Source organism: Choloepus didactylus, chromosome 6, assembly GCF_015220235.1.
Source record: "Choloepus didactylus isolate mChoDid1 chromosome 6, mChoDid1.pri, whole genome shotgun sequence".
NCBI lineage: Eukaryota > Metazoa > Chordata > Mammalia > Pilosa > Megalonychidae > Choloepus > Choloepus didactylus.
Window position 1 is genome coordinate 67528675 of NC_051312.1, and position 12053 is coordinate 67540727.

The window sequence follows — 12053 nt, forward strand, 5'->3', positions numbered from 1 at the left end:
TGTACAAATGTAAGAGTGTTTTTACATGAGGGAGAACAAATAAATGTCAACTTCGCAAGGTATGAAAATTGGATAGCATACGAAAAAATACAGTCAATGTGAATAGAGTCTACAGTTAACAGTAACATTGTAATATGCTTTCATAAGTTGTAACAAAGGCATGATACCAAAGCTAAATGTCTATAAGAGGGGCATATAAGGGAGTGGTATAGGATTCTTGGTGGTGTTGCTGTCTGGCCTTTCCATTGTATTTTATTTTATTTTTATTTTTCTTCTATCTTTTATTTTTACTTTTCTTCTTTTCTTCTTTTTCCTCCTCTTCCTCTTGGAAGAAATGGAAATGGCCTCATATATATTGTGGTGGTGAATGAATAACTTTGTGGCTATACTGGGACCCCACTGATTGTTTACTTAGGAGGGTATGTATAGTGTGTGAATAGAACTGTTTACAAGTAAATAGAGGGATACAAGTGCTGGAGAAAATGTAAACAGAGGGATGTACCTATTCACTGTTGGTAGGGAAGTAGAATGGTGTAGCCCATCTGGAGGGCAGTGTGATGGTTCCACAGGAAGCTAAGTATGGGGTTGCCATATGGTCCTGCAACCCTGTTTTTGGGTTTATACTTGGAAGAACTGAGAGCAGGGACACGAATGGTCATTTGCACACTGGTGTTTATGGCAGCCATATTCACAATTTTCAATGGGTGGAGGTGGCCTAAGGGTACATTGACTGATAAACAGAATAATGAACTGTAGTGTATACATACAATGGAATATTGAAAGGCAGCAAGAAGGAATGAAGTTGAATGGAACTTGAGGACAGTTTATGTTGAGTGAAATAAGCCAGAAACGAAAAGACAAACATAATGCCTCACTAATATGGACTAAATATTATATGCAAACTCTGAGAATTGAATATGAGAGCATAGGTTATCAGGGGAAGGCTTACTGTAAAGGTTCCTAGATTCCAAGCTCTCACAGCAGTCACATCTATTCTTGAGTTGTAATGGTTATTTCTAAATTCTGAGATAATGAGCTGTTTGTGTATAACCTGGTCAGTCCCTGGAAAATTGGGTATCTGTGTGACACCTGAGACTTAGAGCCTGAGTTTGGCAGCTATGAATGTCAGCATTACCCCATACGACAACTGTTAAAAAAGCTGAAAAAGATATCACACTTCAATTAGAGATATGAATGAAATGAACTTGGCTAGGACTAAGGTAATTCAGACTAAAAGGTAGAGGCTGATATTGACTGTGTTTCAAAACTTCAACTTCTGTGTGAGACCAAAGGAAGAGATGTTTATTTTGTTCAAACTCTATATTTTTTTGTAGCACACTATATAATTTAACTTGTATGTTCAATTTATCCAAACAACATAATTACATGGAAACTTGAATAGGGAGTGAGAGCTGGTTGGTTTGTATCGGTTAGCGTGAAGCCCCATACATACCAGTGTAATGTGGGCAGAGAATAAAAAGTATTTGCAACCCATCCCCCTCCTTGAGGGACTGAGGGGAAATGTGGAAATCTTAAACTTTACCACTTGGGGAATTCCTGATATTCTCGCAAGCACTGGGGACTACCAGTTTAGTAGGTTGAGCCCTCGATCTTGGGGCTTGCCCTTATGAAGCTTGTTGCTGCAAAGGAGAGGCTAAGCCTACTTATAATGGTGCCCAAGAGTCACCCCCAGGGAACCTCTTTTGATGGTCAGATGTGACCTCACTCTAAGTCAACTCAGCAGGTGAAGTTGCTGCCTTCCCCTCTACGTGGGACATGACTCCCAGGGGTGTAAATCTCCCTGGCAACATGGGATGTGACTCCGAAGGATGAGTCTGGACCCAGCATTGTGGGATTGAGAAAGCCTTCTTGACCAAAAGGAGGAAGATAAATGAAACAAAGTAAAGTTTCAGTGGCTGAGAGATTTCAAATGAGTCGAGAGATAATTCTGGAGGTTGTCCTTATCCACTATTCAGATACCCCTTTTTAGTTTTTAGTGTATTAGAATAGCTAGAAGAAAATACCTGAAACTGTTGAACTGCAATCCAGTAGCCTTGATTCTTGAAGATGATTGTATAACTATATAGCTTATATGGTGCGACTGTGTGATTGTGAAAACCTTGTGGCTCACAGTTCCTTTATCCAGTGTATGCACAGATGAGTAGAAAAATGGGGACAAAAAAGTAAATGAATAATAGATTGGAAGAAGAGATATGGGATGTTTTGGGTGCTCTTTTTTTACTTTTATTTTTATTTTTATTTTTATTTTTATTTTTATTTTTTTGGAGTAATGAAAATGTTCAAAAATTGATTGTGGTGATGAATGCACAACTATATGATGATACTGTGAACAACTGATTGTACACTTTGGATGATTGTATGGTAGTATGTGAATATATCTCAGTAAAGTTGCATTAAAAAAGTGAGACGTGTCACTTATGCTCATAGTTTAGTCATCAAAGCATGTCATATCCCATCCCTAACTCCAAGAAATGGAGGAATTGCCATTTTACTATGTACCCAGAATTTCTGTTAACAGCCCTCCTCCACATCTGTGCTGGTTTGAAGTTGTTATGTACCCCCGAAAAGACTTTATTCTTTTAATCCATTCTTGCAGGTGCAGACCTGTTGTGGGTGGGATCTTTTGATTAGGTTATTTCAATTGAGATGTGACCCATCCATTTCAAGCTGGGTCTTAATTCTTTACTGGAGTCCTTTATGAGAATAAAGACAGAAGAAGCCCAGAGAGCTCAGACAGAAACACCCAGAGAAGCTTGGAGAGAGCTTAGAGAAAAGGCCACCAGAGAGAGCTGAGAGAGAATACCCTGGAGATGCTGAGAGAACTCATGGAAGCTCAGAGATGAAGCCACTGCAACCAGAAGCTAAATGCAATGGAACCTGGGGGCAAAAGACCAGCAGACACCGGCTGTGCTGGTTTCAATCTGTTATGTACCCCAAAAAAGACTATGCTCTTTTAATCCAGCCTTGTGGGTGCAGACCTATTGTTGGGTGGTACTTTTGATTAGGTTGTTTTCATGGAGATGTAACCCAGCCCATTCAAGGTGGGTCTTAATCCCCTGCTGGTGTCCTCTATGAGAGGATAAAAGACAAATGAAACTCAGAGAGTTGAGAGAAGTTAAGACAGAAGCCAGAGACATTTTGGAGAAAGCCATGGAAACCAGAAGCTAAACCTGGGAGAGAAGGACCAGCAGATGCTGGTCATGTGACAGAGGTGTACCCAATGCCAGCAGCCTTTCTTCAGAGTCCAGATATCATCCTCTTGATGCCATAATTTGGACATTTTCAAGGCCCTAGAACTGTAAGCTGTAAGTTAATAAATCCCCATTGTAAAAGCCAACCCACTTCTGGTATATTGCATTTTGGCAGCTTTCGCAAACTGAAACACCATCAGTACAATGGATGCTTTTCAGGTCTCATTCTCCCCTGCCTCTCTGCAATGCTGGAATCTGTAGATGACTCCTCTTTCTTTAAACTCTCTTCTTCTTTGGCTCTGATCACTTCTTTCCTGACTCCTTCTATTACTCTTCTTTTCTTCCTGAAAATGTCCCTCATCTTCTGACCTAAAATTCCATCCAGAATGTTCCAGGAGGGGCCTAGAAGAGGTCAGCTTTTAACTTTTATCTTTCATCCTTCAAAGGACAATCACCTTAGAAAAATAGGGCAAAAATAAATATTCATAGATTTATTTAAAAAAAAAGTCACTTTTATCTCCAGCTCTTTCCTTTTTTAATGGACAATACAACCAACAGTCCAAATGCCCTACTTTGGAGAATATATCTAGCAGAAATAAAACCTCCACTACTTACAGATATATGTACACAAAGATGTGTATTGTATCATTGTTCATAGAAGCAAAAACTTGGAAAGAACCTAAATACATAGCAATGTGGGATGTTATTGAATCAGTTGTGATATATCCATACTGTGAACTATTATGCAACCATTAAAAAGAAATAGATCTATCTCTATTGTCCATAAAGTATTGTTAAATGAGAAAAGTAATTTGCAAAACTTCCATTATCAAATGATTCTGATAGCATGGCCACACCAAGGCTATTGTCTGAGCATAAAGGAAATTGTGGAAAAGTTGTTACTTAGCATTGGTAAACTCAGGAGGATTGCAGTGGAGGTTTACAGAAAAATCATGCAGAAAATACAGAGTTCCCATACACCCCCTCTCACACACACAGTTTTGCCTATGATCAACACTTTTAAAATTGTACCTTTGCTACCATTGAGGAAACAATATTATTATAATTATACTACCAACTATAGTCTATAGTTTACACTAGGGCTCACTGTTTGTGTTGTAGTCCTATGGTTTTTTAAAAGTTTTATTCTAACAACATATAAACACCCTAAAATTTCCCCTTTTAACCACATTCAAGTATATCAGCTCTTCACTTAGTTTCATATCTTAAAAGCTGCTTCTCATCACCCCTCAGTCCTTACAAAGATTATTTCCTTTATCTTCACTATCTTCCAAAGAGCCAATAAACCATTATTTACCAAACTATTTCAGCATGAAGACCATGATGATCAATTCCATACTAACTCCTTGTCATCCCAGTTTATGTCTTTAAATGTTATTTTTCTTTGAGGTCCCTTTTATATTATGGCTTTTGATGTGTAAGCAACATTATTTCTTTTTTCATTGTGCTATGATTTAAAATGTAAATACTCTGTTCTAACATTACTCATAATTAACTTCAGGCCTTCCATAAATCTCACATGCTATAACCATTAATTTATATCTATCTATTCCAGAGTTTCTTTAGACTTTCTTTTATAGTAGATATGCAGTTAGGTCCTTTTTGAATATTCTTACTTCCTTCATGCTTTCTCTTTAATTATTAGCTTAATTGGAGGACAAATATACCCCTTTTTGTGTCTTCTGTACTCTGCTTTCATTTATTTTTGTTTGTTTGTTTGTTTGTTTTTTTGTTTTGTTTTTTTAATCTTCATTTTATTGAGATATATTCACATACCATGCAGTCATACAAAACAAATCGTACTTTCGATTGTTCACAGTACCATTACATAGTTGTACATTCATTACCTAAATCAATCCCTGACACCTTCATTAGCACACACACAAAAATAACAAGAATAATAATTAGAGTGAAAAAGAGCAATTGAAGTAAAAAAGAACACTGGGTACCTTTGTCTGTTTGTTTCCTTCCCCTATTTTTCTACTCATCCATCCATAAACTAGACAAAGTGGAGTGTGGTCCTTATGGCTTTCCCAATCCCATTGTCACCCCTCATAAGCTACATTTTTATGCAACTGTCTTCGAGATTCATGGGTTCTGGGTTGTAGTTTGATAGTTTCAGGTATCCACCACCAGCTACTCCAATTCTTTAGAACCTAAAAAGGGTTGTCTAAAGTGTGCGTAAGAGTGCCCACCAGAGTGACCTCTCGGCTCCTTTTGGAATCTCTCTGCCACTGAAGCTTATTTCATTTCCTTTCACATCCCCCTTTTGGTCAAGAAGATGTTCTCCGTCCCACGATGCCAGGTCTACATTCCTCCCCGGGAGTCATATTCCACGTTGCCAGGGAGATTCAGTCCCCTGGGTGTCTGATCCCACGTAGGGGGGAGGGCAGTGATTTCACCTTTCAAGTTGGCTTAGCCAGAGAGAGAGGGCCACATCTGAGCAACAAAGAGGCATTCAGGAGGAGGCTCTTAGGCACAACCATAGGGAGGCCTAGCCTCTCCTTTGCAGCAACAGTCTTCCCAAGGGTAAAACCTATGGTAGAGGGCTCAACCCAACAAACCACCAGTCCTCTATGTCTGTGGTCATGTTAGCAACCACGGAGGTGGGGTAGGCGAATACCCCTGCATTCTCCACAGGCTCCTCAAGGGGGCACTACATCTTTTTTTCCTTGTTTTTCTTTTTTTTTTTTTAACTTTCCCTTCTTCTTTAAATCAACTGTATGAAAAAAAGTTAAAAAGAAAACAAACATACAATAAAAGAACATTTCAAAGAGACCATAACAAGGGAGTAAGAAAAAGACAACTAACCTAAGATAACTGCTTAACTTCCAACATGATCCTACTTTACCCCAAGAAAGTTACCTAATATAGCAACATTTCTGTGAACTTGTTCCTACTATATCCATCAGAAACTAACAGACCATAGTCATTCCTGGGCATCCCCAGAACATTAAATAGCTTATCTGTTCTTGGATTATTGTTCCCCCTTCCTTAATTGCTCTCTATTGCTAGATCCCCTACATTCTACATTATAAACCATTTGTTTTACATTTTTCAAAGTTCACATTAGTGGTAGCATATAATATTTCTCTTTTTGTGCCTGGCTTATTTCGCTCAGCATTATGTCCTCAAGTTTCATCCATGTTGTCATATGTTTCACGAGGTCGTTCCTTCTTACTGCCACGTAGGATTCCATCGTGTGTATATACCACATTTTATTTATCCACTCATATGTTGAAGGACATTTGGGTTGTTTCCATCTCTTGGCAATTGTGAATAATGCTGCTATGAACATTGGCATGCAGATACCTGTTCGTGTCACTGCTTTCCGATCTTCCGGGTATATACCGAGAAGTGCAATAGCTGGATCGAATGGTAACTCTATATCTAGTTTTCTAAGGAACTGCCAGACTGACTTCCAGAGTGGCTGAACCATTATACAGTCCTACCAACAATGAATAAGAGTCCCAATTTCTCCACATCCCCTCCAGCATTTGTAGTTTCCTGTTTGTTTAATGGCAGCCATTCTAATCGGTCTTAGATGGTATCTCATTGTGGTCTTAATTTGCATCTCTCTAATAGTGAAGCTGAACATTTTTTCATGTGTTTCTTGGCCATTTGTATTTCCTCTTCAGAGAACTGTCTTTTCATATCTTTTGCCCATTTTATAATTGGGCCGACTGTACTATTGTCATTGAGTTGTAGGATTTCTTTATATATGCAAGATATCAGTCTTTTGTCAGATACATGGTTTCCAAAAATTTTTTCCCATTGAGTTGGCTGCCTCTTTACCTTTTTGAGAAATCCCTTTGAGGTGCAGAAACTTCTAAGCTTGAGGAGTTCCCATTTATCTATTTTCTCTTTTGTTGCTTGTGCTTTGGGTGTAAAGTATAGGAAGTGGCCGCCTAATACAAGGTCTTGAAGATGTTTTCCTACATTATCTTCTAGGAGTTTTATGGTACTTTCTTTTATATTGAGATCTTTGGTCCATTTTGAGTTAATTTTTGTGTAGGGGGTGAGATAGGGGTCCTCTTTCATTCTTTTGGATATGGATATCCAACTCTCCCAGCCCCATTTGTTGAAAAGACCATTATGAATCAGTTCAGTGACTTTGGGGGCCTTATCAAAGATCAGTCGGCCATAGATCTGAGGGTCTATCTCTGAATTCTCAATTCGATTCCATTGATCTATATGTCTATCTTTGTGCCAGTACCATGCTGTTTTGGCAACTATGGCTTTACAATAAGCTTCAAAGTCAGGGAGTGTAAGTCCTCCCACTTCGTTTTTCTTTTTTAGAGTGTCTTTAGCAATTCGAGGCATCTTCCCTTTCCAAATAAATTTGATAACTAGCTTTTCCAAGTCTGCAAAGTAGGCTGTTGGAATTTTGATTGGGATTGCATTGAATCTGTAGATGAGTTTGGGTAGAATTGACATCTTAATGACATTTAGTCTTCCTATCCATGAACATGGAATATTTTTCCATCTTTTGAGGTCCCCTTCTATTTCTTTTAGTAGAGTTATGTAGTTTTCTTTGTATAGGTCTTTTACATCTTTGGGTAAGTTTATTCCTAGGTACTTGATTTTTTTAGTTGCTATTGAAAATGGTATCTTTTTCTTGAGTGTCTCTTCAGTTTGTTCATTTCTAGCATATAGAAACATTACTGACTTATGTGCATTAATCTTGTATCCCGCTACTTTGCTAAATTTGTTTATTGGCTCTAGTAGCTGTATCGTCGATTTATCAGGGTTTTCTAGATATAAGATCATATCATCTGCAAACAATGACAGTTTTACTTCTTCTTTTCCAATTTGGATGCCTTTTATTTCTTTGTCTTGCTGGATTGCCCTGGCTAGCACTTCCAGGGCAATGTTGAATAACAGTGGTGATAGCGGGCATCCTTGTCTTGTTCCTGATCTTAGAGGGAAGGCTTTCAGTCTCTCACCATTGAGTACTATGCTGGCTGTGGGTTTTTCATATATGCTCTTTATCATGTTGAGGAAGTTTCCTTCAATTCCTAACTTTTGAAGTGTTTTTATCAAAAACGGATGTTGGATTTTGTCAAATGCTTTTTCAGCATCTATTGAGATGATCAATTGATTTTTCCCTTTTGACTTGTTAATGTGTTGTAATACATTGATTGATTTTCTTATGTTGAACTATCCTTGCATGCCTGGAATGAACCCCACTTGGTCATGGTGCATGATTTTTTTAATGTGTCTTTGGATTCAATTTGCAAGTATTTTGTTGAGGATTTTTGCATCTATATTCATTAGGGAGATTGGCCGGTAGTTTTCCTTTTTTGTAGCATCTTTGCCTGGTTTGGGTATTAGATTGATGTTAGCTTCATAAAATGAGTTAGGTAGTGTTCCATTTTCTTCAATGTTTTGAAAGAGTTTGAGTAAGATTGGTGTCAGTTCTTTCTGGAAAGTTTGGTAGAATTCCCCTGTGAAGCCATCTGGCCCTGGGTATTTATTTGTGGGAAGATTTTTGATGACTGATTGGATCTCTTTGCTTGTGATGGGTTGGTTGAGGTCTTCTATTTCCTCTCTGGTCAGTCTAGGTTGTTCATATGTTTCCAGGAATTTGTCCATTTCTTCTACATTATCCAGTTTGTTGCCATACAGTTGTTCATAATATCCTCTTATAATTTTTTTAATTTCTTCAGGATCTGCAGTTATGTCACCTTTTTCATTCATTGTTTTCTTTATATGGGTCTTCTCTCTCTTTGATTTTATCAGTCTAGCTAGGGGCTTGTCAATCTTGTTGATCGTCTCAAAGAACCAACTTTTGGTGATATTTATCCTCTCTATTGTTTTCTTGTTCTCTATGTCATTTATTTCTGCTTTAATCCTTGTTATTTCCTTTCTTCTACTTGGTTTAGGATTGGTTTGCTGTTCATTTTGTAGCTTCTTCAGTTGATCCATTAGTTCTTTGATTTTGGCTATTTCTTCCTTTTTAATATATGCGTTTAGTGCTATAAATTTCCCCCTTAGCACTGCTTTTGCTGCATCCCATAGGTTTTGGTATGTTCTGTCCTCATTTTCATTCATCTCTATATATTTAGCAGTTTCTCTTGCTATTTCTTCGTTAACCCACTGATTGTTTAGGAGTGTGTTGTTTAACCTCCAGGTATTTGTGAATTTTCTAAGTCTCTGATGGTTATTGACTTCTAATTGTATTCCATTGTGGTCAGAGAATGTGCTTTGAATAATTTCAATCTTTTTAAATTTATTGAGGCTTGTTTTATGTCTCAGCATATGATCTATTCTGGAGAAAGTTCCATGAGCACTAGAAAAGTATGTGCATCCTGGTGATTTGGGATGTAATGTCCTGTATATGTCTGTTAAATCTAATTTATTTATCAGATTGTTTAGGTTTTCAATTTCCTTATTGGTCTTCTGTCTGGTTCATCTATCTATACGAGAGAGTGATGTGTTGAAGTCTCCCACAATTATTGTGGAAACATCAATTGCTTCCTTTAGTTTTGCCAGTGTTTCTCTCATGTATTTTGTGGCACCTTGAATGGGTGCTTAGACATTTACGATTGTAATTTCTTCTTGTTGAATTGCCCCTTTTATTAGTATGTAGTGGCCTTCTTTGTCTCTCAAAACATCCCTGCATTTAAAGTCTATTTTATCTGAGATTAATATTGCTACACCTGCTTTCTTTTGGCTGTAGCTTGCATGAAATATTTTTTTCCATCCTTTCACTTTCAGTTTCTTTGTGTCCCTGTGTCTAAGATGAGTCTCTTGCATGCAACATATTGATGGTTCATTTTTTTTGGATCCATTCTGTGAATCTAAATCTTTTAATTGGGGAGTTTAATCCATTTATATTCAATGTTAGAACTGTGAAGGCATTTCTTGAATCAGCCATCTTATCCTTTGGTTTATGTTTGTCATATTTTTCCCCTCTCTCTATTAATATCCTTTATTGTACCCGTACCGAATCTCTTTAGTACTGAACCTTTCTCCAAGTCTCTCTGTCCTTTCTTTGTTTCTCTGTCTGTAGGGCTCCCTTTAGTATCTCCAGTAGGGCAGGTCTCTTGTTAGCAAATTCTCTCAGCATTTGTTTGTCTGTGAAAAATTTAAGCTCTCCCTCAAATTTGAAGGAGAGCTTTGCTGGATAAAGTATTCTTGGCTGGAAATTTTTCTCACTCAGAATTTTAAATATATCGTGCCACTGCCTTCTTGCCTCCATGGTGGCTGCTGAGTAGTCACTACTTAGTCTTATGCTGTTTCCTTTGTATGTGGTGAATTGCTTTCCTCTTGCTGCTTTCAGAACTTGCTCCTTCTCTTCAGTATTTGAGAGTCTGATCAGAATATGTCTTGGAGTGGGTTTATTTGGATTTACTCTATTTGGAGTTCGCTGGGCATTTATGCTTTGTGTATTTATATTGTGTAGAAGGTTTGGGAAGTTTTCCCCAAGAATTTCTTTGAATACTCTTCCTAGACCTTTACCCTTTTCTTCCCCTTCAGGAACACCAATGAGTCTTATATTCGGACGTTTCATCTTATCTATCATATCCCTGAGGTCCATTTCGATTTTTTCAATTTTTTTCCCCATTCTTTCTTTTATGCTTTCATTTTCCATTCTGTCATCTTCCAGGTCACTGATTCATTGTTCAACTTCTTCTAGTCTTGTACTATGAGTGTCCAGAATCTTTTTAATATGGTCAACAGTTTCTTTAATTTCCATAAGATCATCCAATTTCTTATTTAGTCTTGCAATGTCTTCTTTATGCTCTTCTAGGGTCTTTTTGATATCCTTTGTATCCCGTACTATGGTCTCATTGTTCATCTTTAGTTCTTTGAGTAGCTGCTCTAGGTGCGGTGTCTCTTCTGATCTTTTGATTTGGGTGCTTCGGCTTGGGTTATCCATATCGTCTGGTTTATCATATGCCTTATAATTTTCTGTTGTTTTCGGCCTCTTGGCATTTGCTGAACTTGATAGGGTTCTTTTAGGATTTGCAGACCAATTGAAGTCCTTATCTCTAATTTATCAGATCTACAGCTTCGTGGAGTACACTTTCTCTAACTAACCAGCAGTTGGCATCCACGAGCCACCTGTTCTCCACAAGCCAGTTCTCCTCTGCTTAGCCTTTTTGGTGAGTGGGGGAGTGAGTCTTGTGGGGTCCAATTGTTGTACCAAGCTTGCGTGTGTAGTTGGTGTTGCCTGCCCTGTATATGGGGCGTGTTTCTGGGCAGTCAGGGAGGGGGGGGGTGGCTCTAACAATCAAATCTCCCTGGTGATCCTAGAGTTTTAAAGCTGCTGCAATAGTCTAATCCTTCAGTTCAGTCTTGCCACAGTTTGTCTCTGCCACTGACCCACAAGTCCTTGGTATTGGCGTATGGCTCCTGAGACTTGCAAGTGGGCCCCTCTTCCAGGCTGTGCACCCCGGGTCCTCTGTTGAGGGATGACTGTGCTATGTCACAGGTGAGTGCCGTCCCCCCAGGGCAGTTCTGGGCTGCTGGGCTGTGTAGGGAGGCTCCCAGTCTGCTGAAATGATGACTGAATGGGGCTTTGTTAATTTAAACTGCTCCACGTTCCCAACTCCGGGACAATCAACTGAGGTTGCAGGGAAGGCTAATGTCCATGCCCAGTTTTGTGGTGTGTGCCTGTTATTTGAAGCACTTCCATCACACTGGGTTGTCTGGGGCAGCTCTGGGCTATGGGGCTGGCGATGGGCAGGAGTGTTTCCTGTCCACCAGGACGATGGCTGTGAGCGGACACCCCCCTTTTCTTGGGAAGTTGTGGTGTTTAGTGAATTTTCTCAGCCACTGGATTATTGCCTTTTGTCTCAGAGCTCTCTCAGT